Source organism: Megalobrama amblycephala, linkage group LG20 (assembly GCF_018812025.1).
Source record: "Megalobrama amblycephala isolate DHTTF-2021 linkage group LG20, ASM1881202v1, whole genome shotgun sequence".
Lineage (NCBI taxonomy): Eukaryota > Metazoa > Chordata > Actinopteri > Cypriniformes > Xenocyprididae > Megalobrama > Megalobrama amblycephala.
Genome location: NC_063063.1, coordinates 28016940 through 28044719, shown reverse-complemented (window position 1 = coordinate 28044719; position 27780 = coordinate 28016940). Strand labels below are relative to the sequence as shown.

Here is a 27780-nt window from a genome sequence, read left to right as displayed (position 1 = left end):
TTGTTTTAGTTGCAGATAAATACGACAATGATTATTAAATCAGAGGTGTATGTTTGTCAGTTGGCTTTAAACACAGCTCATTCAATTCAAGCTATTATCTATACAATCAGAGAATAATATTTAATAAATAATATACATACATTATGCCCCTTTACAAGATGTAATATAAGTCTCTGGTGTCCCTAGAATGTGTCTGTGAAGTTTCAGCTCAAAATACCCCACAGATCATTTATTATAGTTTGTCAAACTTGCCAGTTATTTGATTGTGAGCAAAAATATGCAATTATTTTGTTTTTCCCTTTAAATGCAAATGAGCAGCTGCTCCCGGCCCCCTTTCCAGAAGAGGGCGGAGCTTTAACACCTCATGCTTCGGTTGCTCAACAACAATAAAGCTGGAGAATCTCACTTAGCCAAAATGAGGATTGTCAGTAACGGTGTTCAGTCTTACATTGTTCAAACCGGAGTCGACAATGAAGGAGAGACTCATGAAGAAGTTACAACTTTTAAATGAAACTGGATGTTTCTGAATAGTTAGTGGATAAATTTATGTAGTTGCTGTGGAGTTGATTCAACTCATTGACTAGCATGTTAATCTTTTGTGCAAATCCAGCGTTGAATTGATCCTTATTTGATAACTAATTTCCTCGGCAAGTTTCTCTTGACCTGAAAGAGAAAACTGGCCATAATGTGTGCCTTGCAAATTGCAATTTGACAGATTTTTTTTTTCTTGTGTAGCTATTAGTATCTGCATTCTGGCATAGAGTTTGGGTATAATGACAGCCGGGCCTATCCAAACACTTTCAAACTGTTGCAGTCTGTCTAATGAGGATATTTACGCAATGAATAAGCCGCTGATTGTCTATTGTGTTGTTTTGCTTTACAGTCTCTCTCCAAAGAAGAAAGCATCTGCAATATTTGTTATTGACTGACCAGTTCAATACACAACTATTACCCTCTGTCATCCTGATTAAACAATTGAAGATGAAGAGTGAAGATGTCTGGACTGAGAGAGAGAGAGTGAATGTGAGTATGCTACCTCAGACGACTCTCTCGTCTGCCCTATCACCACCATTCCTTTGCTTTTCAGTCATCTGTTCATCTGCTACCCCTCCCTCTACCTCTCGTTCTCTCCTGGACTATGTTTGATTCATGCCAGAGATGATTCACACTCCACCATATCCGGCATGAGGGAACCCTCACTCTCCATCCATAATTCAGATCCGTCTCTTTCTCTCTCTCTCTCTCTCTCTCTCTGTGTGTGTGCATCTCCATCCTCTCACACACTGCCTGTGTCTTGTGCAGCTGTCGATGCATCGGGTAAAAGATTGCGCCGTTTTGAAGAGGGGATCTATGAAAGCAAACAGGTAAGAGAGAAATCCCTTGCTTTCTCTGCAAAGTTTTCCATTTCAGAAGAGAAATGAATATTGATGGATTGGGATGTGGATTATGGATGTCTGGAGTTAGTAGAAAATACAGATGGAAAGGCATGAGAGGGAATGAGATTAGGAGTGGTGGAGTGATTGAAAGTGAAAAAGAGATTGTGTGGGTAATTTGATGGTAAGGGATGGGCGGCGCTCGATGTTGTCTCACATGTGATGCATTGTGCAATTAGAGCCGCTCTCTGGGAAAGTTATATCGCTCCTCTCTAGTTTATATGTGTGTGTGTGTGTGTGTGGCTGCTTGTTGCCATATGACTCTGTTTATTCATCCTCAAACGCCAGTGAAGGCACTCATACTATATTCATGGGCTGTTGCGCCTTGTTCAGCTAACGTGTGTGCGTATGTGTGCGTTGATGGGAACAGCTCAATAATGCAGTTACGTGGATGTAACACATTTGCTGATGGACTTTTTATTTGAGACCAACACACAAGCATGAAGTAATGCATTGGTATTGCAAATGGGTGTGTTGCTGTCATGTGTTGAGTGTGTGTGTGTGTGTGTGTATATATATATATATATATATACTCTAGTGAAAAATAAATATACTAAAATGTATTTGAAATAAATGTATTTTATGCTAAGTATACTATAAATACATTTACATATTTAGGTACTTAATATAAATACCCTGCAATTGTACTTTTAGTATACTAAATAGGTGTACTTAATGTCTAGTATATTGGAACAACCAATTTTGTACTTAATGCACTGAAGTCCAACTAAAGTAAAGATATACTGAAGTATATTTTATTGTGCTAAAATGGAACTATTGCAAGTACACTTTAGGTACACTTTAATTATTTAAAGACTGATATTATACAGAGATCATAATAGTGATATTAAAACACATTTTAGGCTCAATATTAAGAAATGTGCACTGTGCAGTAAAGAAGTACTCCAAATAAAGTTTAATTATAATAATTATATCAGTAAGTCTCAAGCGATATGTCAGTAAATATGTTAATGGATTTGTGCAATAATATTTGACTATTTATGTTCTTATTTATTACTAATTAATGAATCAAAAGAATCGCACATTCACAGAAAATAGCTTACTTTCACTTAGCAAAGTAAGGTGGATATGGCGTTTTCAGTTACCAATGTCACAGCATTTATCTTAATTTTTGCAAATAAGGCATCCACAGATTTGCTGAATGTTTATTTACTTGATATTTACTCAAAATAAAGATATAAAGATACTAAAATATAATAAAGATACAATAAAAAAATTATAATAAAGATACTAAAAAAGATATTTTGAAGAAACTTGAGGATGAGTAAATGATGACAGAATTTTCATTTTTGGGTCAACTGTCCCTTTAAAAACATAAAATGTACATGTAACACGGTTCATAGATGTGGGAAGAAGGAGGCGGGAACCGGCGAACGTTCAACAAAACTTTAATATAAAATAAACAAAGAACAAAACGAAAGTAATGCCGGCAGACCCTCGCGGACGTCTGCCGGCCACACAAACATAATAAAACATAACATAAAGTCCAGGCCTGGTCCTCTCTCGTCCTTCACTGATGTCGCTCCTCCTTTTATGCCTCCGGAGCTCCTCCGTGAGAGACTCGAGGCCGGCACGCCTCGCAGGTGACGCTCATTATCACTCGCGTCACCGGCCTCGCGCCGTTCCCTCACGGCTCTCGCCCGCCCTGCTCGTCACAGTACACAAGGAGGGAATACCTCTAATCATCTAAGCTTTGCTGATAAGATGAAAATGAACAAATATTGGCTGATACTCTATTATTGATACTGTATATCAGTTAACCAAAGAGTTCATAATGGATAAACCACCCTCTTTGTATACTGTAGATAAACTGGGTAGAGTATCCAAAATATTTTGGGAACGTACAAGTTTTATAGAAATATTTACTCAAAGTAAAAGTGAAAGTAATAATCCTAATAGTTACTTGAGTAAGAGTAAAAAAGTATCCAATAAAAATCTACTCAAGTAGCTCGTTACTAGTTACTTTTATTATGTATATATATGATGCATGGTATGTGTACATGTCCACACAATAGCACGTTATTATTTAATGTTTATTATTTAAATAGATATTTATTATCAATAAATATTATTGATAAATAATAAAATAATATTAATGGTACATTATTAACCAGTTGAATTTAATGCATTCAGTAAGTTATTTCAGCAGCTTGGTAGTAAAACACTATATTTTCAGGTCAGCTTCCAAGCTGCAACACGCACACGCACATGCACAAACAAACAAACACATATCAGTAGCTCCCTGTACAAATGTGTGAAGCTTTGCATTGAATGCAACACTCTTTCAGATGGCACCCCAGAGCTGATAAGGAACCTGACACAGCATTTAATGCAGTGGCTTAACAGCGCACCTATAACATGACCATAAACAGACCAGGACTGCACAGATATCCCTATTTTATTTTACCTCATCAATGTTGGTGAGTTACTGATGAAAAGTCAGTCTTAACTGCATATTTTAAGTAGCATGACTGTAGCTCATGTTTTCAAAGTAATGCATCTTTTCAGTAATAAGCAATTTTTTTATAAAAAAAAAAAAAAAAAGAGTACTAGTGTGGCGCGTCGAACATTAAATAGCAGTTTATTGCAGATGCAGAACGTTACACAGTGTTGCCAATTTTGTGACTTGTCGCTAGATTAGTAACTTTTCAGAGCCCTTAAAGGTGCTAAAGAGGATGTTTTGTTTTATACATTTTTGCAATATTACTTGAAACTGTCTTTACTAACTGATAAAAGACTATTTATTAGGTGCACTGAAAGTAATAATATTAATATACATCATCTGTGCACGAGGTAGGGCCTTAAAAACATGATCGCGTAAACGATTGGCCCTCTGGCTTGTCAATCACTGCCGTGACGTTCCTTGTGAGAGACGAGCGCGGCTGCGCTCTCCAGTAACTTTCCACACTCCACAGGCGCTGCATGCAATGTTTTTGTCAGGAGACAGGAGTATCAACTGCAGATTATGAGTTACCTGCGGTGAGTCCGACATAATGAATCCACCAACACGACACAGCGAATGCCGGTGGTAAACACTCGTGTTCCAATACTCGTGCACGAGTTTTGGGAGGTGTTCCTTTGAAATGAGCTGTGAAGGAGGGGGGCTGTTCTTATGCGTGCGCTCATTTAAAAAACTCAGTAACAGTCTTTGGATTCTCAGTCGACGAAAAAATCCTCTCTATCACCTTTAAGTGACTTTCCATTGTCTGACAGAAAATATGAAAATGAGAACAGCTTTATTGGACATTCTGCTATATATTGTTTTAAAATACAGTATGCGAGCACAGATTAGGAGAGAAAACATAAAAAGTGCCGACAGTTGGCACATTGCCTCATCTGGTGACATTTAGTGACTTTTTGAGCCGGCTTTAACTACTTTCCATTGAAAACACTGCAAGTGCACTTGTGTCAGCAGTCAATCAAGCCGTGTCTGGAAGTTTGATTCATTTTAGTGAACTGGTTAATTCACAATATAATGCTTTGAGATGAGATTTTGGTTGTAGATTGGTACTGCTGTTGACTATTTGAGCCAAAGGTCACAGTTTGTCATATATTAATTATTTATATTTGTATTTATGATAAAATTAAGTCAAATGTAATGCTGTCAGTAAAATTAGATGTTTTGAATCATGCAGAAAAAAATCATGCAGATAATGTTCTTTTTAGTAACTTTTAGTGTAGCTAACTTCTTTGTCAAAGAAATAACTTGACTGTAGTTGACTTTAAATCACGAGTAGCTTATCCTGGCAAGCTACAGTTTCAAAGTATTGCTTCTCCAACACCGAGAACAACACATGAGTCAGATGGTGTGTAACATGCTGGATTCATTCCTCACTTTTCTGCTCTAATATTGAAGTCATCTACTGCACTTTGGGAGCAGAAAAGCCTTCAAAAGAAAGGGAAAAGGCTGTGGTATTGTCTGAGAGAAAAACAGAGACAGAAGCATCTGTCAAGAATGTGAGCTGTCTCTAGGAAAAAAGAGAGAGGAAGAAAAAATTGCTTTTCTGTCTGACTATGTTTCTTGAGTGCTTTCTGGTTTCAAGGAGAAGAAACTTGCTTTTAAAATCCCTTAAGTTAAGAGTGGGTATAAACAATGTTAATGATTAGGCCTTTAATGGATTTCTGTGTGTGTGTGTGTGTGTGTGTGTGTGTGACATGCTGACCCACACTATTGTATTTGTCAGCTATAGGCTCATGAATCACTCTTGTTGATTAAAATGCCTCTAGCATACAGGCTGTGATTATGCAGCTGCTACAATTTCAACCCATGAAAACAGAAAGAGAAAGCTATGCTAACTAAAGGCACATCTCAAACGCAAAGTTTAAAGTCACAAAATCCATTTTACTTTCATAATCTGGTGCATTTCTGGGTCAAACTGGATATCTAGTGAGGAAAAATGTGGGATGAGACTTAATTTCACTGGCTGAAAAAAACAAGAGGCGTTTGACATCAGCTGGGAAAAAAGACATTTCAGAGACAGAGCATGATATTACAATATTGATAAAACATTACAAAGACAAACATTTGAAATAACATACACAAATTAATCCATTAATAAAGTAAATAGTTTTGATGCAAGTCTGTGAATGATCAGCTCATCTCTGATTACCCACATCTGACCATTCTACTCATGGCTGTGTTGATATCTCGAACTGGACCATTACACAATTGCTTCACTGAAGGCTAATGTTTATGAGAACTGACTCGGAACCACACAAAATAACCAAATTACTAGTGCATCATCTGCAATGACTTTTATTGCGGGGACAGATAATGAGAGGCAATGCTTGTCCGGTTATGAAATGGGCAACTTGGCTTTTATACTCACAATTGGCAAATTGTTGGTTTTCATGATTTGTTTTATGAACATACAAAAAGTTTAATCACTCATAAATGAGTTTCTATATTTGTTACAGAGAAGCTCATTGTGTTTTCAGAAGTAGCCTATAGGTGGTGCCTGCGCTAAAAGGATTAGGAAATCGTGTTTTTGTTCAAACGTCAAGAAGATTGCTGTGTGTTGATCATTGTGGTTTTATTATAATATATCTCAGGTATGTGATTTTTTTTGTTAGCATTCTGTAAATTAAGAGACTCTTCTGTGGTTCTTCCTAATTACTAAAAAAAAAAGAGAGAGATGCATCGTGGAATCGAATCGAATCGAATCATCGACATGTTAAATGTAATCTAGTGATCGACCGATATTGATTTTTTATAACCGATACCAATACCGATTATTTGCATGTTTATGTACCTGATAACCGATATGCAGAACCGATATTTATTTACTGTTATACTTCTGTTTTTGACAATTATTACAACACAAATGAGCTGAACAAACCATTTTATTTATAACAATCACTCCCTCCTTGCATACAAAAAAAAACCCTTTATATTTATACACAAATAAATAGAGGGGTCTGAGTCCAAAAAATTAAAGTGCACTGTTACTAAGTGTCTTTGTTTTAAAATAAAAGCTTTGAGGTAAAAAAATAAAGCACAAAAATGATTATAACATATTGGTGGATGCCAACTGACAAAGTGCTGTTTGACTATAACTTAATCAACCGCGATCGCGCATGGAGATAATAAATAATTAATTTCCACAAAGCGGTAGGCTATATTTATATGTGTATTAGCGAAATAATTGTTATGTAGTAAATGATAATATAATCTAGGGTGTTTAAACAAGATAATCTTGTCAAAAGTTTCATTCAGTACAGTGGCCGTGCTTAAGCCTCCTGATCATCCATCAGTTGCTAAGCAATATGAACGAACTTTTTCTTCTAGACTAATGGTGAGCAAATACAACAGATAGAGAATTAAATTCAGCGCTTTTATTTTCAACATGCACTCATTCATGTCTGTTTTATTTAATTCATGTAAAGTTACGTCTTTATTGGGGCAGGACATGACGAATTACACTACGTGACTCAATGAGTTCGTCTCAATTGTTTAGAAACAAGCTGAATAAATTAACTATATCAGGAATTTATGTCTCAGATCTCATTTGTGCATGTCTGTTATGTTAAATAAAGTTGATTAATTAAAGCAAACCAAGTAGAACATATACTTTACCTGTGCACTGAGTTGTTGTTGACTGATCTCCTCAGACGCCCGGGCTGCAATGGCGGAAATCTCAAAACGGCCACAAGATGGTGCCGTAAATCGGCGAATCCGATATTACAAAACCGATACCCGATTATGGAAAAATGCTTAAGTATCGGGAAAAATAACAGTAAACAGATACATCGGTCGATCACTAATGTAATCTAATCGAATTGTGAGACCAGTGATGATTCACACCCCTAATAGCTGGAGCAACTTTTCACTATTTATGGATATATGACACGACAGATACACAGATGACGTATGTACACAATTTCCTGTGAAAAACATCCTGCTCAGTCTAAAATAGAAACACTTAAAACATGCTTATCATAGTGAATCAGGGTAAGACAAAAACACATTTTGGAAGAAGGATTGATGGTGTATTGAATCATTATTTAAATTTTGAACAAAAAAGGTTACATAGGTTACATAGGTCTTGGTTGGCGGTAAATTGGTAGTTTAGTGGCATTAGATGGCAGGTTTTTCACAGAAGTCCCATGACTGTCATTTTCTCTGCAGTGTACATGGTTAAATCTAACCAAGCATACATAAACATGTTATCGTTTAATTAGGGTGTTTGCTGAATTGTTTAATTTCAGTCACATTAAATTAGGTGTGAAGAACATTTAAAGCTTTTAAATTTGTGATTAACAGCAGTGTTGTATCGTTTGTATCATTATACAGTAGTCAACATTTGAAGTGGATCAAAAAAGTTCAATTAAAGTTGTCCTAAGTACTAAGTTGTCCTAAGAAGAAGGTTTTAGACAACTTAGATGAAAGGTTTTGATCCACTTCAAATGTTGACTACTGTATTTGAGTGCATTTAAAGCACATGAATGATACACATACTGGTAGTTTGGATTGTGCTGTCCTTGAAATCTATGATTTATATTATATATTTTCATTGGAGGCTTGAGAACTCCAGGGCCAAAGATATGAGATGCTGTCTTTTCCAATTAAACGGTATCTTGATTGTTGCAGCGAGATATCATAGAATCATTTTGTACAATTGTGCATTCATGAGATATAATGAGTGATGCTCTCTGTGATTTTGATATTTTATTCTGTTATCGGAGTTGTGATGCCTCGCAGCAAAAGGATGCGTGCAGAATGCGTGATGATTCTTCTCTTAGATACACACCCACTCTAGGGCTGGCCAAGATGCAGAATATTCACAATATTTGCCATTCTTTTTGTATGTCAGTAGTATTGAGTAATAATTTGGCATGAGAGTTGAGACTTGTGAGCATGAGAGTGTTGAGAAGATATTTTATAAGTTTTTCAGAGGCAAACAAATCATTTGTAATTCTTTTCTGTGTATTAGTTCAAACTGACAACTTCAAAGAATTGATTCAGTGCTTCATCACTCAATACTTGCAGAAGTCTTTGCATATTCTTGTGTATTAAAATGTTTGAAAAACTGGGGGAAACTAGATTGCATTTTTAACCATTATTCGTTTTGTGTTTATTTTGAAACAATGGCTATGGAGTGCAACAGTGCCTGCCCCCTTTTTCAGTGGTGCTGGTTTCGGAAGTATTTTTTCTGTTCATTTTTTAATTCCATTTGTTGTCAGTAACAGATCTCGCCCCCCATTTACTACCACAGTGTTTAATTTTCCTACTATGGTAGTAAATGGGGGTCAAGATCTGTTTGGTTACTGACATTTTTCCAAATATCTTCCTTTGTGTTCAACAGAACAAAGAAATTCATACAGGTTTGGAACTACTTGAGATTTGAAGCAAAAAAGTTTTTGAAAATCAAACAAAAAGACGAAGGTATAAGACTGTGTACTTAACGACTGTACTGAGGGAAAGAACTACAATCCCAGGAAGCATTGCAAACAGCATAATAAAATTAGAAAATGGAGAAATATAAAACTACTCATTTACAAATGTTGATATATAAAAACAATATATTTTAAAGGTGCCCTAGATAGTTTTTTTACAAGATGTAATATAAGTCCTAGGTGTCCCTCAATGTGCTGTGAAGTTTCACCTGCAAAATACCCCATAGATTTTGCTTTTGCCAATTAATTTTTTTAACTGCACTATTTTGGGGCATCATTAACTATGCACTGATTTTTTCAGCACGGCCCCTTTAAGAGATGCGCTCCCTCTGCCCTATGAGCTCTCGACTATATATACATCGCATAAACAAAGTTCACACATGCTAATATAACCCTCAAATGGATCAATTTACAAGATGTTTGTCATGCATGCTGTATGGCATGCTTTAACGACAAATAACTGTGAGTAAAGTATTTGATTTAGATGCGTTACCCCGTTTGCATTCACGTGTGAGTTACATGAAAGGCTAATGCTCTGTGGCTAAAGCTAACATTACACACTGTTGGAGAGATTTATAAAGAATGAAGTTGTGTTTATGCATTATACAGACTGCACGTGTTTAAAAATGAAAATAGCAACGACTCTCGTCTCCATGAATACAGTAAGAAACGATGGTAACTTTAACCACATTTAACAGTATATTAGCAACATGCTAATGAAACATTTAGAAAGACAATTTACAAATATCACTAAAAATATCAAATTCAAATTCAAGGCGTTGACGCTTGCTTACAGATCTGCCACAGGCTCAGCACCCTCCTACTTCCACTCACTCTTACGAGTCTACACTCCTACCAGAAACCTGCGCTCATTAAAGGAGCGAAGGCTTGTGGTACCATCACAGAGAGGCACAAAATCACTTTCCAGAACGTTCTCGTTCACTGTTCCTTGCTGGTGGAACGGATGAGGCTTCCTGCCTCTTCATCCGGAATGCGGAATCCCTGAGCAAAAGTATTTCAAAAGACAGCTGAAAGATAACCGACAAAATCTGTCGGGTTTATTTTTCGTGGATGACCAGCTTAACTGTCAGTCTTAAAAAAAAAAAAAAAAAAAAAAAAAAAAAACCTTCTTATTCCTGGATCCTTTCACTTCCTCTAATCCCTCTCTATTGTATCTTAGGATGATCCTGAATTTTACTGCCTATAACTTGTATTATGAGCACTTCTTTTATAGTTTGCCTCGTCATGACGACTATACGCTTGTTGTATTCCTACACTGTTAGATAATGTCGCATTTGGAAGTTCTTTTTCAGCGTTAAAATGCCAAATGAATATAACTGTACAAATGTAGCCTATGTAAGATATCAAAAATGACTCTAGTTCATGGATCATTTTTGTTCTTGTTATTATTAAGGGATCCAGTCTGAAGCACACCATAAATAATTCGCTGTCAATTCTTACAGGGCTAGTAGCTATACCTATGTACTGATGCACACCCAGGTATCGGATCGGTACTCGTTAATACTGGCCTTTACCCTTGAGCTCAGGTATGCGGAATCGGTATCGGGAATGGAAAAGGGGTTATCGCAACATATCTAATCTGTTTGGTTACTGACATATTTTCCAAATGATCTTCCTTTGACTGTTCAACAGTAACAGTCGAAATTCATACAGGTTTGAGATCTACTTGAGTGTTTCCCGGAAGCAAAACATTTTTTGAAAATCAAACAAAAAGACGAAGGTACATAAGACTGTGTACTTAAAGACTGTACTGAGGGAAAGAAACTACAATCCCAGTATGTCTTTGCAAACATGTACTGAACTCTTGTTATTCAACTATGCTGAGGAATATAAAACTACTCATTTACAAATGTCTGATATCTAGGGCACCTTTAAGTTTATTCGCAAAATATGCATATACTGTATACAAACATTTAAGTATTTTGAGGGCGTAGAGAGATCGACTCAATTACGTCATTTGCAGTGCTTCATGGTAGTGGATGGCGCTTATTGCTTTTTTGACTCTTTTTTTTTTTCACCAGAAATTGGAAAATGAATGACTTCTAATGACTGTGAATGGCTTGTACTGTATGTGTGACGTCTCTCTGTAGGTGCTCCTCCCAATGTTAACGTGAAGAGGATTGTCTGTTTTTGTGATGAATGACGCTGAGCTTTTTTTGCTTGATTAAAATGTCTCAATATAATATGATACAAACAGAGGTCTGTGCGACATGTCTGAAGAGTGAATTTTGCGGTTTGTTTCAGTATTGGCTGTGAAGAATGTCTCTCCATCACTGTCAGTAACAACAGAAACAGATGGGAATTGTTTATGCAGGTCTGTCAGTGGCTGTAAACACAAATAGCTCAAGGCACTGAAGATCGCACTGCAGTTTTTCCTATCACTAGAACATTGTCTATTTCAGCCTGTGTGTTCAAACTGCGACAGAACTCGTACTTCTCGGACGGTTATTTTAAGAAGTCGTTATGTAGTTAATCATGGAGTAGGGAAGTGAGTTAACAGATGTTTCTCAATGCAAGTGTGTGACAAGGCTACAGGCTGTTACTCAGTAACTACATGGCCAGCTGATGACAGTTCTTTACCTGTTAAATGTGATTGCACTGAAATCAAAGTGGTGCATTGCAATCCTTTTAATTCATATGTTATGCAAATATTCTGTCTCCATGTCCTCCTGAGAGGTTTTTATTTACAAGCTTGGAAGTCATATTTGCTGTGTTGATTTGACACAATGGTCAATTTCACTTCTATTTCTTCTTCTTCTTCTTCTTCTTCTTCTTATTGCCTTTTCATTTACTCACAGCTATTTTATCACTCATGTACCATACTGAAGAGCAAAGGACAGTCTGTCTATATATTTTATCATCCTTGGTCTACCACAGAGAATGATGGGAAATGTAGTTTTGTCACACAGACCTGGTTAAACACCCCAATGTCTTATTTTTGGCAAGTTTTGCTATTTTTCATTAATAGTACCCCAAAATGCATATGAAATACATTTAAAATCAAAACATTATAATTATGAAAAATACCAATTTGCTTCCGCAACGATTTTGGATCCCAACTTGGAAGCCCAGAACTGATGCTACAGTCCACTTTATGTGCAATATTTCTACTTGATATGTCTGGCTGTCCGAAGATGATGTGTAAGACACAATATGGTAAACCCTATCATTAACTTTACAGGTGTTCGACTGTCAACACAAAAGCCTTCAGGCAAATAAATTGTGGAGGAAAAAATAATACTGTGCAACATGAGCATTTGTTTTGCAGACATACTGTTATCAACAGAGAGAACCATGTACAGTGTTTTATTTATGTTTTTCTGGAACTCTATCTATCTATCTATCTATCTATCTATCTATCTATCTATCTATCTATCTATCTATCTATCGTTCTATCGTTCTATCATTCTATCTATCGTTCTATCTATTTATATTGTTCTATCATTTGATCTTTATATCTATCTATCTATCTATCTATTGTTCTATCGTTCTATCATTCTATCACTCATTTATATCATTCTATCATTCTATCTATCTATCTATCTATCTATCTGTCTTTCTATTGGTTGGTCTATCATTCGTTCTTTATCTATTATCTATTTATCTATCTATCTATCTATCATTTATTCTAACGGTTATTCATTCATTCATTCATTCATTCATTAACATTCATTCTATCTATTCTTCTATCGTTCTATCTATTCTTAACAAGTATTGTTGTCTAATTTTCATTATCTTAAATATTTGATCCTTGAAAAAGGATATGCATTGTTCAAAGATATTAAAATTCAAAACTCTATAAGATATTAAAACAGTATACACTTGTTTTAAGTGCATATTGTCTTGATTTTTTTCACTTGTTTTTAAGTATAAACAAGTTGCAAATGAAAAAAAGTGCAATAAAACAAAATACACTTCATTTTTTCTTTTGCAGTGAATAGTGTCATTTAACCACAGCAGTTTCTGATGAGAGAGCACTATGAAACCATGTTAAACCTTACGCTACCTTGCAGAGCAGCATCCACATTAACCTGCGTGCCTACAGCAAGCTGCAGACGTTGGCCCTGACCTGTGTGCCTGTGGCCTATGGGAAAGAGAGAGCCAGGCAGAGTGATTAATGGTCATGATTAGCAGGTGAAGGAATGTGCTCTTATGGCCTAGAGCATCTTACCACATTTATCTCCTCAACTAACGTATCCTTTATGGAGGACAGCTTCCTCAAAGACTCAAAGTGACCTAGCCATGGGGAGCTGAGGAAACGTGGGTGGGATTTTTGCAATTGTAATGCAACATGGAAGCAACTCGATGCTGGAAAACATGGCTAGCCATTTGGTATGAGTCAAATCCCATGGGTGCTTCATTGTTTGCATAGATAGTTGCTCCTGAAATGGTTTTTGCATGACACGTATTCAGTGTGAAGTAATGTGGGCCATCTTTTTGATTCACAATAACTCATTAACATTTAAAACTCGAGGCAAGATTTCACACTGATGCTTTCTGAGCCAAATAAACTCGTTTAGCTTGAGCGAAAGCAGATACGTGGCCTGACCCAATCACTGCAATTGACACCAGCAGTTTGCACAAATTTTTCAACATGCATTAGCATAGAGCATGAAACGGCATGCATTTAAAAAGAAAATAAGGTCAATTTTGAGCCCATTTTGAATGTTTTCAGCAAATTCTGTATTTTCCTGCTACATGGTTCTGTGCTGTTTAGGAAATATCTGTTTGCCAAGAAACTTTTCATTTTTGTAGTATTGTGTTTGAGGCTGAAAAACATATTTTTCTTCTTATTTAGCTTAGGAGCAATCTCTAGTGATTTGACACTTCATAGAGTGCAAAGTGACAGACAACAAGAACATATTTTAAGTGGCATGTCAGAAATTTGATTTGTCGCATTTTATTTGATGTGTTTTATCCAAATGGCAGAAGTGCACTGAATGTATAAACTCTCAACCTGTTGCAAACAATTTTTGAACACAAATTGATCTGCAACAGTGAGTCTGGAAGTGGAACATTAAAGGAATAGTTCACCCAAAAAATGAAAATTCTGTCATCATTTATTCACCCTCATCTTGTTCGAAACCCAAATGACTTACTTTCATCTGTGAAACGCAAAATAATGTATTTTGAAAATCAGAAGGGTTCAGTGTTGTTTCACAGAAGAAAAAATGTCTTGAGGTTGAGTTAATGATGACAGATTTTAATTTTGGGGTGTACTATCCCTTTAAGGGAGCTGTATATTTTTGATTTTATACCAATTATCCTGAAAATATGACCTACACACTATAATTACATTGTGTTAGGGTTAGTTTTAACTACTGGTCATCCTGAGCAGGTATGTCAGATTTTAAGAACAATTCTGTCACGTCTTGCCTCATGTTTTCTGAGTTTTGTCAAAAATTTCCCTTAAATTTACTTTTAATTGGTGGGATAAGAAAGTTGTTGGCGTAATATTTCGAGAAAGCTTTGTGCCAACTAATATAAACAGAATAATTGATAAATAATTGTCTGACAATTGCCAGAATGATTGAATTATAAATCATCTGTGGTTCACAATAATTCAGTGCCATCAATAATTAAACTCCATTATCAATTATATAAAATATCAAATTATGTATTTTGGGTTAGAGCAAGTCCCCTCAATACACACATAGTTATAGTTGACCTCACAAACACATTCATATTTATGTGTGTGCAGACAGTAAACTGCAGGTGTAAGTTGTTTTTATGTGTTTGTCACCTTTTAGTCTTTCATTATGTAGTGCCATTTCTGGAAAAGGTCACAACACACATGGTTAAATTTGCCCCGTTACTTCATCACACCCTTATTTCACTTTATAGGTGTTTTTAGAAGCTAGTCGAGAAGAGCAGCTTCATTTCACAGACACACAGTCAGACACCAATCCTGAAGTCTCTCATAACAAGTTATTCTGTCAAACTCAACGGGTGGCTCCTGCTTGTGCTTTGCATGCAGCTGAATCGATTAGGAAGAAGAATTAGTTTGCCTTTAGCAATAAATAAGAGACAGTTTGTTTGACAAGCGTTGTTTATACTTTATGCTCAGGAGAGAATGTAAAGCCTGCAGCTGTCAAACTGCGCTCTTCTGTACGTGAATATAATGCACCAATGCATGTTTTTATATCACCTTAAAGGTGCTAAAGAGGATGTTTTGTTTTATACATTTTTGTAATATTACTTGAAACTGTCTTTACTAACTGATAAAAGACTATTTATTAGGTGCACTGAAAGTAATAATATTAATATACATTATCTGTGCACGAGGTAGGGCCTTAACACTCTGAGGTCTAAAAACGTGCCGGCGCGTTTTGCAGGTTTTTTTTCACATTGCAGCAAAACAGACTTAAAATACTCTGTCATTTTTTGTCATAGAGACATAAGTAATACATCAATTGGAACTATAGAATATCTCCTTTTATTTGTATACACTCAGAGTAAAAACAAAATGTTGTGCTTTTTGTAAAATAAAGAAAACTAACATGATGCGTGATCTCTCATCTCCCTCTGAACGAAGTCCAATCTAATAGTTCTCAGAAAATGAAGTGTAACTTAGTGAATACTAATCACAAAAAATTCATACTTATGTCTAACAAAACGTTGAAATGTCAGGTTTTAAATCGTGCAAGTCAAATCGAAAACAAACATTCTGTGTTTATGTAATCTGTATGAAAAGAGAGCCATGTCAGAAGTCCGTGATTCAGCTCATTACCCACTAATGCGGCCACGCCCACGGAGCCAGCGCTATTCACAGGCAAATTCAGAGACAACACATGCATTCATCATCTCAATCGTGTATTTATTGCCTTGAAAATTGTTTATCTGGATGAAAAAGCCATGGTTAGCGATCTCTGGAAGACATTCAGTAAATTCCTGTTTGTTTTCTTCTATTGATAAGTTTTAAGTGAGTTTTTGTTTCTTTAGCGCCCTCCGGCTGTAGTATGAATTGGTAAACACCATTCATGGAATATCGTCTTCTTCTTAGGTGAATTTGTGGACTAAAATGCACAGAGCGCCCTCCGGCTGCAGTATGAATTGCAAACACCAGCGCTCATAGAGATAACAATGAATATTAAATAAAAAATAACTCCTCTGTATAGAAAATTGACATAAACATATGAGAATCCTGTATTTCTCCAAATGTGCATGCTTTTAAACTAAAAGCCTATATTCAGACTTTTTGCATCACAGAAATACATTATATTTTAAAGTATAATATAAAACCATTATTTTATATTGTAATAAAATTTTTCTGTATGTTTCATATACCATGATGAGCTTGAGACATCACAGAAGTTTTTTTTCACAGCCTACCTGACTGAAATGCCTCATTAATATGCAAGTCTTTTCAGGTCATTACTATTCAATTCTTTTGTCTTCACAGGTGAGAATGAGCCATTATTCATGGAGATTCACGCCTCCTCGCATACCGTGTTTCTTGGCAAAAAGTGTCTTACAAAAACTAAATCAGTATATTGTTATAAATGAAAGAGTAGTCAGCATAATTTTTACATAATTTTGAAGCAAAAACTCTAGTCTACAACCTTCAATACCCAAAAGTCTTGTGAACACAGATTTAATATACTTTTATTGGCCTTATATCAGTGACTTAAGTTTTTTGTTTTTTCAGTAACCACGCATAAACGTTATTCCTTCAAAAACACAAACATGTACACACATGTTCCTCACATATTATGGTAGCCTAGTTTGTGCTGAATACAGTGTAATGACACTTGTGTCATTAATATGTTTATGAACAACTGAAAAAAGCACAAATGTCAGGGCATGTCAAAACTTCTCCAGGCCCCAAATCAGCCTCAGACTCCAGAGGGTTAAAAACATCTGCCAATCGTTTACGCGATCATTGCGTAAACGATTGGCCCTCTGGCTTGTCAATCACTGCCGTGACGTTCCTTGTGAGAGACGTGCACGGATTGGCCCTCTGGCTTGTCAATCAGTGCCATGACGTTCCTTGTGAGAGACGAGCGCGGCTGCGCGCTCCAGTAACTTTCCACACTCCACAGGCGCCGCATGCAATGTTTTTGTCAGGAGACAGGAGTAACAACTGCAGATTATGAGTTACCTGCGGTGAGTCCGACATAATAATCCACAAACCGACACAACGAATGCCGGTGGTAAACAAACACTCGTGTTCCAATACTCGTGCACGAGTTTTGGGAGGCGTTCCCTTGAAATAAGCTGTGAAGGAGGGGGTTTTTCTTACGCATGCGCTCATTTCAAAAATTCAGTAACAGTCTTTGGTTTCTCAGTCGACGAAAAGATCCTCTTTAGCACCTTTAATGGATGTACAAATTAGTTTCCCCAATGGGATTAACCAACAAAAACAGTGAAAAATTATTAGAATCTAAAAGAATTGTTTTCCACAATACATTTAAAATGTAATTTACTCCTGTGATGACAAAGCTGAATTTTCAGCATCGTTACTCCAGTCTTCAGTCACATCATCCTTCAGAAATCATCATAGTCACAGGTGTTTAGATATTTTGTGAAACTTTGATTGTGGCTTATTCAATTAGAATTAGAGTAATAATTTGAATAAAATTGTATTTGTTTTATAATATTTTTATTTGGAGCCATTTTGCACTAACATCAGTCATGCATGATGGGCACTTTCAAAAATCTTTTTTTTGCGAATATAATTTGCGATTATCTTTTTTTAGAAAGACTGGATTGGATTGTGTATAAACAGTGCATAATTTTGCGAAGCAATTGCTCATTTTATTCAGAGCTTCAAAAAACTTGTGAATATATTTTTATTTAATGTTATAAAAATACATCTGCCTGTAAAACATGTTATAATACCTACAGTGTTATTGTCCTGAAGTACCATAAAAATGGAATTCTTTAAAGTAGCTTGTGAAGTACCAAGATGTGAGGAAACCATATTCATAATACAGCACAAAGAACATGTGCTGACCTAGTGCAGTAAACCTCCTGCTGCATACATTAAAGTTTCTCTTTTATATGACTTTAGTGCTCTAGAAATGTTGCAAGTAAGACTTCTGCTGGTTGAGGAATTTATGATCATAATATTGCTGAATCATTTGTTCACAGTAGGGCCATTGGTCTTGCTGATATTTGCTGACTTGTGGTAATATGTCTATGTTAAGAACTGAATATGGTGCTCAGGTGATCCCACAGAGGGGGAGCAAAAGCCCTGAGACCAAAAACATGATAAGGCTGTTCTTGGTCTAGAAAGCTTGAGCTTGAGTTTATTTGGGTGGGCAGTTTATTGATTTTTTTTTTTTTTTTTTTTTTTCCCACAAGCTGGATCAGGGCAGACCTGCTCTGCCATTACTTCTCTTCTGTGGTGGTTTACCATCAAACCTGTAAAGACGGTCAGGTTGATTTCAGCTTTTGTGCTAACTATTACCATTTTGTTCGCTCTCTCCAATATCTGGCTAAAGTGTGCAGTATGTGAGCTGAGTGGAGGGACTGCAATTTTCTCCACTTTTAATGGGTTCTGTGATTGGTCTTATTTTTTTAAAGTGATTTTTATTTCAGCACAAAAATGGATAAAGTTTCTCCATGTTTTTTTTTGAAAAATCATTGATATTTTATTTAGTTAGATAGATAGTTATAGAATAAAATCATTTATAGGAAAAAAACTCAGGGAGGTATTTAAAAAATATTTAGGTTCATCTTGCTGTTCAAACACTAAGGGCCCTATCATACACATGGCGCAATGCGGCGGCAGGCGCGAAGTAGGGCTGCACGATTTGGGGAAAATGTCATATTGCGATTATTGAGGTCAATATTGCGATTGCGATTTGCGATAGTGATATAATAAATAAATAGTGTCATGAGTCATCTTGCTTGGTTCTCAATGAAAATACACACACAGATTACTGATAATGCTGAAATGTGTATTTCTCAACTCAAACTAGCAACAACAGCAAACAAATGCACAGCATTTTCAAATTAAAATATTTTTATGAAATTAAATAACATCTTTGCATTACTGCAAACTTGTTATAATCCCATTTAAGATATTTGTTTCTTTACTAATCTGTAGTGGTTCAACGGATCACAAAACTCACGGTTCGGATCACATCACGGTTATGACGTCACAGATCGGATCATTTTCGGATCAGCAAAAAAATAAATAAAAAATTGGATGGGGGTAACTTAACTTTGCATTTATTACTTAGCCCACTTAAACTATTCTGATGCCATAGCATAAACTGCTAGCCTAAATAATACATTATTAAAGGCAAGTGAACAGACTGTAAAAAGAACAAATACTGTACACCAATTACAACAAGCATAGATAAATACTACATAAAGTTACAAATAAAGTATAAGGTCTAACTGTAGTATTAATTTTCATGCACAGAAATGTAATAATTAAATGTAAAATGACACTGTTCATTGTATAAATTTAATATAGATTAATCTTTGTTAAAGCTGTGTTTTGTTGTTTGACTTACATGACAGACAACAGCAGGTATTTATAGGTTGCTGTCACTTTAAGAGTAAGACATGCACGCACACATCGGACATATACATCCGAATTCTCACCTCGTTCAATTAAGACATTACTGAATGTGTTTACATGAATACTTGCTGAGAGGGGTATTTTGACTGACATAATGCGTGTATGTGACCATCCAAGTGCACTGAGGACGCGAAAGAGAAATCAATTTGGAGTTCGCGAGCTATAACCAAGTGGCAACCTCCCCCTGTTTCTCGTGAAGCCAATACGGAAGTGAATTAAACTGCAATTCATTGACTGGCCGCTAGGGACAGGCTGCAGAAGTGAGCAGAATCTCATTGACCATCATGTTAAATTAGCCAAGTTTACAGCAGAAAAAAACATGTTTACAGTCTGGTTCATATTGTGGTTTTGGTCTATACTGCGAATTTTGCCCTTCATGACAACTCTGAGGGGGGTGAATTTTTTTATAGCTCATCTGTTTAAATTATATTAAGCCTTAAAGTTCTGAATAATTAAGGGCGTGGTCACTTGAGTGACAGGTATGCCGCTGCTAACGGCTCTGCTGTCTGTGAGCCGTCATGTTACCTCAGCAGCTCATTTCAGCCGCTGAATTTGGCATCTCAGTTGTATTTGTGCTTTTTTCTGTATTATTTTATACAATATATGGCTTGCTGCATACTCGAGACAGATGTCAGTCTGTGTACGTGTGCTCGCATGCGGAACACACGTTGTTGGATCGTCGTGGCATTGGCTAAAAGTTTTGTTCCTGAGATTTACTACAATGACAATACCAGGAGGATATACAACTCCGACAGCACTGCTTGGATATAACAACTGCTGCACTATTTTGAAAATTATACTTTGGATACGTGCTCATTAGTTTGAGAGAACATTTTAGAGATATACATCTGGTACATATATATTTTACCCAAGTGCCACGGATTGGATTCATCTCGCGATCTCTATTTCATTATAAAGGTATGAAATCCATTTGATTTGTGTTATTTGCACACCCCACACAAATAATTAGCCTACTGGTATTGGAGCATCTATAACGTTATCGTAAAAAATCGCCGTAGATTGACAGTAATCCTTTAGTACTTTCTAATGATATTGCTATCTTTATTAATATTTTATATAGTATCTAAGATAGATAGCTAGGGCGGGCGTGGTTTCAGCAACAAGTCGCATGGGCTCCAACTTCGTCCCGCCTCTTTGCCATTTTCAGTTATCCGTGAGTGACGTGCGGTCACGTGCAGCTAAGATGGCCGCGGCCTCATTTACGCGTCAAAACAAAACTGCTGTTCAGAACTCTATGGGTGACGTCACGGACACTACGTCCATATTTTTTTTACAGTCTATGGCTATAACGCGCCTCTCTCTCTGTGCGCGCGAGCCTTGTATGTATGTGCGTCATGTGCGCACCGATAACAGCGCTGCGTGCGATACCGAATTAAATCCTCTTTCCTCTTCAACCACTACTAATCTGGGTTTATAATCTTATAGCCAAAATATCGCCATATAACAGGTAGCGTTTTTTCTTGCCACCAGTTCAGTGACCGTTTGCTCCGCATCCATCTTTACCCGTTCTCTGCGCTGCACACCGGAAAAGTCATGACCATGCGCGCCACACATGCCACTGCCTAAACTGAAACTGACTGGTCTTCTTTTTATTAGCGGTGTATAAAATGGGCAAACAGCTCTCAGATAATGGGTTGTTGTGTCCACACATGTATTTTTTTATTTTTTTATTTATTTATTAACTTATTATTATTTTATTTCATAAAATCGCAGCATTTTGCGTCATATAATCGCACAAGCTTGACATCGCGATTGCGATTGCGATATGATTAATCGTGCAGCTCTAGCGCGAAGCAAGTGTTTTTTGCTAGTTTCAGCCCGACGCGGTTATCATTTTCACTTTCTGCACCACATTGTTTAAATAGCAAATGCATTTGCACCCATTTGTGCACCTATGGACGCGCTGGTCTGAAAACGAGGTGTGTTCAGGTGCATTGTCGGCGCGTTCCTAATGAATGAAAATGACTGCGCCATTGACCAACTGAAACCTGGTCTAAAGTCAATGCTGCTATATTTGTTTTATTATTTAAAGAGCGCGTTAGTAATATCCGTCTATATGCGGGTGCACAACGTGCGTACACTCTGCTTATTACACACACAGGGATGCGCAGCGGCACACAAACATGCCTAATATTAAAAAGAAAAGGATTACAATGTAAAAGATTATTATTGTGTGCATAAAGATAAAAATGCTTTGGTGGAATCTAGCTTTTCCTGTATATGGTCTGCTCGCATGCTTTAACCTCATGCATGAGCAGATCTGTTTCCTCACTAGAGAAGCGTTCAGTTTTTCCGCTTACAAATTCCGCCATGTAAATAGTGAATCTGCCATGGCGCGGGCACAACTGGCTTTTAAAGCGAATAGGAAATGAGACTCTGATTGGTTTATTGCATGTTACGCCCAACACACACCTATGACTCATTAAGAGAATAGGGACAACCCATTTAGACCATGCACCGGGCTCGCCGACCATTTTTCCTGCTTTTAAACTAGCAAAAGTGGATTCAGACCCGCCATAAGTTCACTTGCACTGTGAGCTTTAGACCATGCGCTTAGATCGTTAAAATAGGACCCTAACACTAACATTAACTTATTAGCATGTGAACCCAATGCCAACTAAAAGAGAGTGTTTTTGATTGACTGCTGTTTGGCGAGAAAAAGGCGAAAAAATGCAGCCTGCTCCTCTGTAAGCAATCAGACTTTTTTTTTTTTTTTGCTGTTTCAGAGATGATGGCTGTTCCAGAGAAACCTATTTCAGTGATATCTGTCAGGCATTAGGGACATTTTATGTATGGTATTCTAAAAAATAGCTTACAGCACCTTTAAGTCTTCAATCTTCATGTTGTTGCCATGCAATATTCCAAAAGAAGAAGAAAAATCTTTATTTATCACCACTGCACAACCAAAGCTGGTAGAATTTGTGTCTGCTACTTTAACACCAGAGAAAAGCGCCATGAACTTTGGCTATTACAGGACAATCCCTCTAGAGCAACTTGGGGTTAAGTGTCTTACTCAAGGGCACAGTGATGAAGCAGGGATCACTGCAGGGATCGAACCTGTCTTGGTCAGTCACATGACCTCCTAAAGGCCCTGTCACATGGGTTGCGTCAAGGCTTCAACGAAATCGTCACTGCTTTGACCTCAATGTGAAAAAATGCTGTAGACAGTGTCATGTAAGGCTTATTTTACGAGGTTTCTAGGCAGCAAGAAAGCAGTAAATGTACCAAACACAGTGAAAACATGAATTTGAGCTTAGAAATAGACTCCAGGCTATGAGTTTGATACATCACAGAAAAAATAAAAAAAACTCACAGAATTTAGGTTAATGAAATTTTACTGTCTCATGCAGTTCTTTGTGAATTTAAATCAGTTTAAGAACCAAGGCAGCGTGACTTAAAAGAAATAGAAAGAAATTATGAGGCTTTAAATATCTCTTCAAAAGAATTACCATTTTTAAACGTTTCTTGTTGCTTTTTACTCAGAAGAGGGAATTTTAAACTATTTGATGCAAAGAACCCACAAATATGATGATTCCTCCCAAAACAAACAACATACTGTTTCCAAATTAAATAATTGGCTATACTGAGGCCAAAGCAAATGCAAGGGGCCAGGGGCGCGAGGGCAGACGCAAAGTGTTTTTTGCTAGTTTCAGCTCGACACAGTTATCATTTTCACGCCCTGCGCCACGTTGTTTAAATAGCAAATGCATTTGTGCCCATTTGTGCGCCCATGGGTGTGCTGGTCTGAAAACGAGGTGTGTTCAGGCGCATTGTCGCCATGTTACTGTTTTGTGGCAACTGAAATAGACTGCAGTGTTTCCCATACATTGACTATACTGTGTCGGTCCGCCACAGTCTCAAAATGAAACGGAAATTAGGTTTGTAGTGATATTTAAATAACTGTCTGATAATTGCGCTCTTTATGGCAAAAGTGGGAGTCATAGAGCAAAATAAGTAGACTAGCACTAATTAAGTTTTCGTGCACTATATTCAAATTAATCTGAAGCCATTCCATAGCTTCATGTGAGGGAGTACATCGTTAAGTTCACGGTCAGAAACTCGTCTTCCCTCTGCCACAGCTGTCAATCATTCTCTGTTCAGCGCTCAAACAGCGCGTCGTGTTCGGTAATGACAGTCAGCACAGTAAAACTCTCCAATATGATATATTCCCATTATAATACTTGATATGTAGATAAAGGGCTGTGGATTTGCATAAAATGTCTTTATCTTGCTGGAGTTTTTTGCTGTTTCTGAACGATGTCATCATACTGGCTACAGGATGTCTGTTAGATCGCACAACACAAGGACTATGAATTTACGTCACATGCACAATAACTGGAATTTAAGAGTGAAAAGAAACATATGTTTAATAAACTGTTAGATGCAGATATACACAGGGATTCTCTTTGTACCGTGAACTTTTCAATGCGCAGCGCAACTGCGCGCTCTGACTCCACATTGCTTCAAGCACATCATTCTGCACCCGGGATGCGCATTAGCGTTTTTTTGCTGCTGTTTTGAAGCGTTTCATATTATAATGGTTTTGCACACTGAAAGATTATTAATAGACTGTTTTGTTCTGTCGTATCTATCATATCTTGTTGCCCCATTAAAAAGCTGCACAATACATTTAAAATAAGCGTCTTTTAATCTTACATTAATATAAATACATATAATTATTTACATAAATCTAATATAAATAGTTTTTTTTTCATTTCATAAGAATACAAATAGTAATTTTAAACTTTTTATTAACATTTGGATTTATAAAATTACTGTGCAAAGTTGTTGTTTTTTTCCCAGAATTAGGCTAGAATACTTTTTGCTGCTGAATTATATAGGCTACTCACCTAGTTTACTTATTTATTTATTGGTCAGCTAATGATTCTATATTTTTATTAATTTGTTTTTTTTCTCTATAATGAAGTAATGTGTTTAGTGCATTCTGAATTGTTTAACAAATCAAAGAGTGGCCATTAGTTCCACAAATACAGATGTATAGATACAGGCTCCCACTAATAAATTAATTCAACTAAGGTAACCTCTTTTGCTACATATGTTTAATGGTTTTATGGTTTTAATTGTATACTCTACATGTTTGACCACTTATGAAATATCTTTTAGCCTACTATATGTTGTGTACGCGACAAATGTGCCCTACCATCACCAATAAATAAATTACTATTAGAGCACAAATTGTTTACAAGAGAACAAATTTCTTCATTGATCTAGTCACTTAATTTTGCTCTCAGAATGCACCAGATTTATGCATTTAAATTTAAAATGTACAAAATTTTCCTCCGGGGGGGGCATGCACCCGGACCCCCCCTAGAGGGACCGATGTCCACCCACCATAGTCTCACAAAATCCTGTGGGAAACACTGCACTGCTCCATTGACCAACAAAAAACTGGTCTAAAGTCAATGGTGCAATGTTTGTTTTGTTATTTAAAGAGTGCGATAGTAATGTGCGCCTATATGCGGGTGCACAGCCTGCATACACTCTGCTTTTCACACACACACACACACACACACACACACACACAGGGACACGCAGCGGCACACAAACATGCCAAATATTAAAAATAAAAGGATTACAATGTAAAAGATTTTTATTGTGTGCATAAAGAAAAAATGCTTTGGTGTGTCCAGTACATGGTCTGCTCGCGCGCTTTAACCTCATGCATGAGCAGATCCGTTTCCTCACAAGAGAAGGGTTCAGTTTTTCCGCTTGCAAATTCCACCATGTAGCGAATCCGCCATGGTGTGAGCACAACAGGCTTTTAAAGGGAATGGGAGATGAGACTCTGATTGGTTTATTGAACATTATGCCCAAAACACAACCATTACTCATTCAGAGAAATATGACAACCCTTTTAGATCATGCACCGGGTGCGCCAACCATTTTTCCTGTCCTTAAACTAGCAAAAGTGGATTCGGCCACGCCCTAAGCACACTTGCGCAGTGCGCTTTAGACCATGCACTTAGATCAGTAGATGACGACAACGGGCTATCTTTATAAATGAGTCATTAAACGAATCTGTTTGTGTAATTCAAAACACTGATTCATTCAGGAACACCATGGATATGTGTTGTTTGAAGACAAGCTGTGGTTCATTCTGCTGTGGCTCTGTTTGAAACTATTTTCATTGCGAAGTAACTGCCAGGTATAAAAGGAGGTCGGAGCCGTAAGTCCCTCCCACTTGGAGCATAAGCCCCTCCCACAAAATACAACAAAATATGCTGAGCCTTTGAATTGGGACAGCCTTCGTCGCATCTTCGTGACGCATTCGCTCTTTGTATAAAAATGTAAGTTATTCGATATTAACTTCTTGAACTGATGTATAAAAGCAATATCTCGCTTGCAATCTTGCCGTTTTAATTTAATACGTGATTTAGTAGCTTACTTGAAAAAGGCATTTCAAAGTAACCACAGCAATTTCCCGTACTTTCATTCATTTGAAGTTATTCCCTAGATATATGTGTATACCCGTGCACCAAGGCACATAAGAGGGCCACTAAACACGGCTGCTTGAGTATTGCCAGATGACTCTTAGCGTGAGCTGAATGCCTGTACGGCCCTTACCTGGCTGTGTCTGATTGTGAATATTCCACGCACTGCACATCAGAAATGGCAATATGGGTTTAACTGCAACCTTGAGGCCAGAAAAAAGAAGTTCTTAATTACTGCTTGCAAACATAAAGTGGGGGATGCTTAGCATACTGTGGAGTTGTTGGAGTTCAGAATGTGGCCCATCAAATTTAGATAGATTTCCTGGACTGCCTGTTGCTATGGCAAGAGGACAAGTGCAGATGAGCCACATTTCAAATACCATTAAATCTGTATTAACTCTCCTCATCGACTTCAGCAAAAACATGTTAAGCATGCTAATCTGGAGAGGGAATTAAAAGAATATTGTGGGCACTTAATTGCCTGGTACTCTAGGATACACTGGAGACAGTTTGAACACACTTCAAGAGAGAATAAAGAAAAGATGGCCATATTACAGTTACACATATTGCAATCAGGCACCCAAGTGCTCGTCAGTGAAAGTGATGATCAGTCATGAAAACAGATTCATTGTGACTTTTTTAAACCTTATATATGTGTGTGTGTCTCTTTAATTTGTCACCAAAACTTTCTTGTACTTCATAAAATAATACATTTACTTCAGCAAAACTGCATGAAAGGACCTTTTAGAGGATCTTGAATTAATAATAATAATAATAATAATAATAATGAACAATTATTATTTATAATAATTATTATTATTCTTACTCCATTGGTGAATTGTATTTTTCTTGTTTTAAGTTTCAACCTCATTCATTTTGTTATATTTGTGCTTAAAACAAGAAAAAAATAAAAAAACAAATTGTAATAATTTTAAGGTTGCTAAGGTTGTTTTCTTGCACTTTTTTTTGTGCAGTTTTCTTTCTCAAATATATTTAGTATCTATTAATACTACATTTTATAAATATTAATTTTACTTGGAAAAACAAAACAAGAATGTTTACATATTTTTAAATTAAAAATATTTATAAATGTAGACCCATAGTTAATAAATGATATATGGGCCTACATACATTTAAAGTTTTCAGTGCAGACATTTCTTTCTTTTCTTCTTTCTTTCTACCATAACTGTGCATATAAATCAGTTCCTCTAAGAGTTATGATCTAATCTTGTCTGTCTCTGTTTTCGTCTTGCCCTCTGCTACCCAAGCGCTGAAACTTTTTCCTTTTAGCAACTAAATACGACTTCCTGCCTGCCAACCCTTTTCTAATTTAATAGACTAATATTGCATTGATGTGAACCTCATCTTACCACTCCCTCCCAGTAAAGGTGTGTATAAC

The 27780-nt window shown here is 36.6% G+C and overlaps 1 protein-coding gene across 5 annotated transcripts in view; it reads left to right on the top strand.

The window, feature by feature from the left end:
* Nucleotides 1–865: 865 nt before the first annotated feature.
* LOC125255269 (cadherin-18) overlaps nucleotides 866–27780 on the top strand; it is a 265912-nt gene continuing 238997 nt past the window's right edge. For 4 of the 5 annotated variants that reach the window (XM_048170339.1, XM_048170341.1, XM_048170335.1 and 1 more), the window contains exon 1: nucleotides 866–1023. The gene's annotated coding sequence lies outside the window, so the exon portion shown is untranslated. Of the gene's footprint in view, nucleotides 1024–1345; nucleotides 1365–27780 lie in introns of those variants that run through there. The other variant, XM_048170336.1, reaches the window with a different exon arrangement.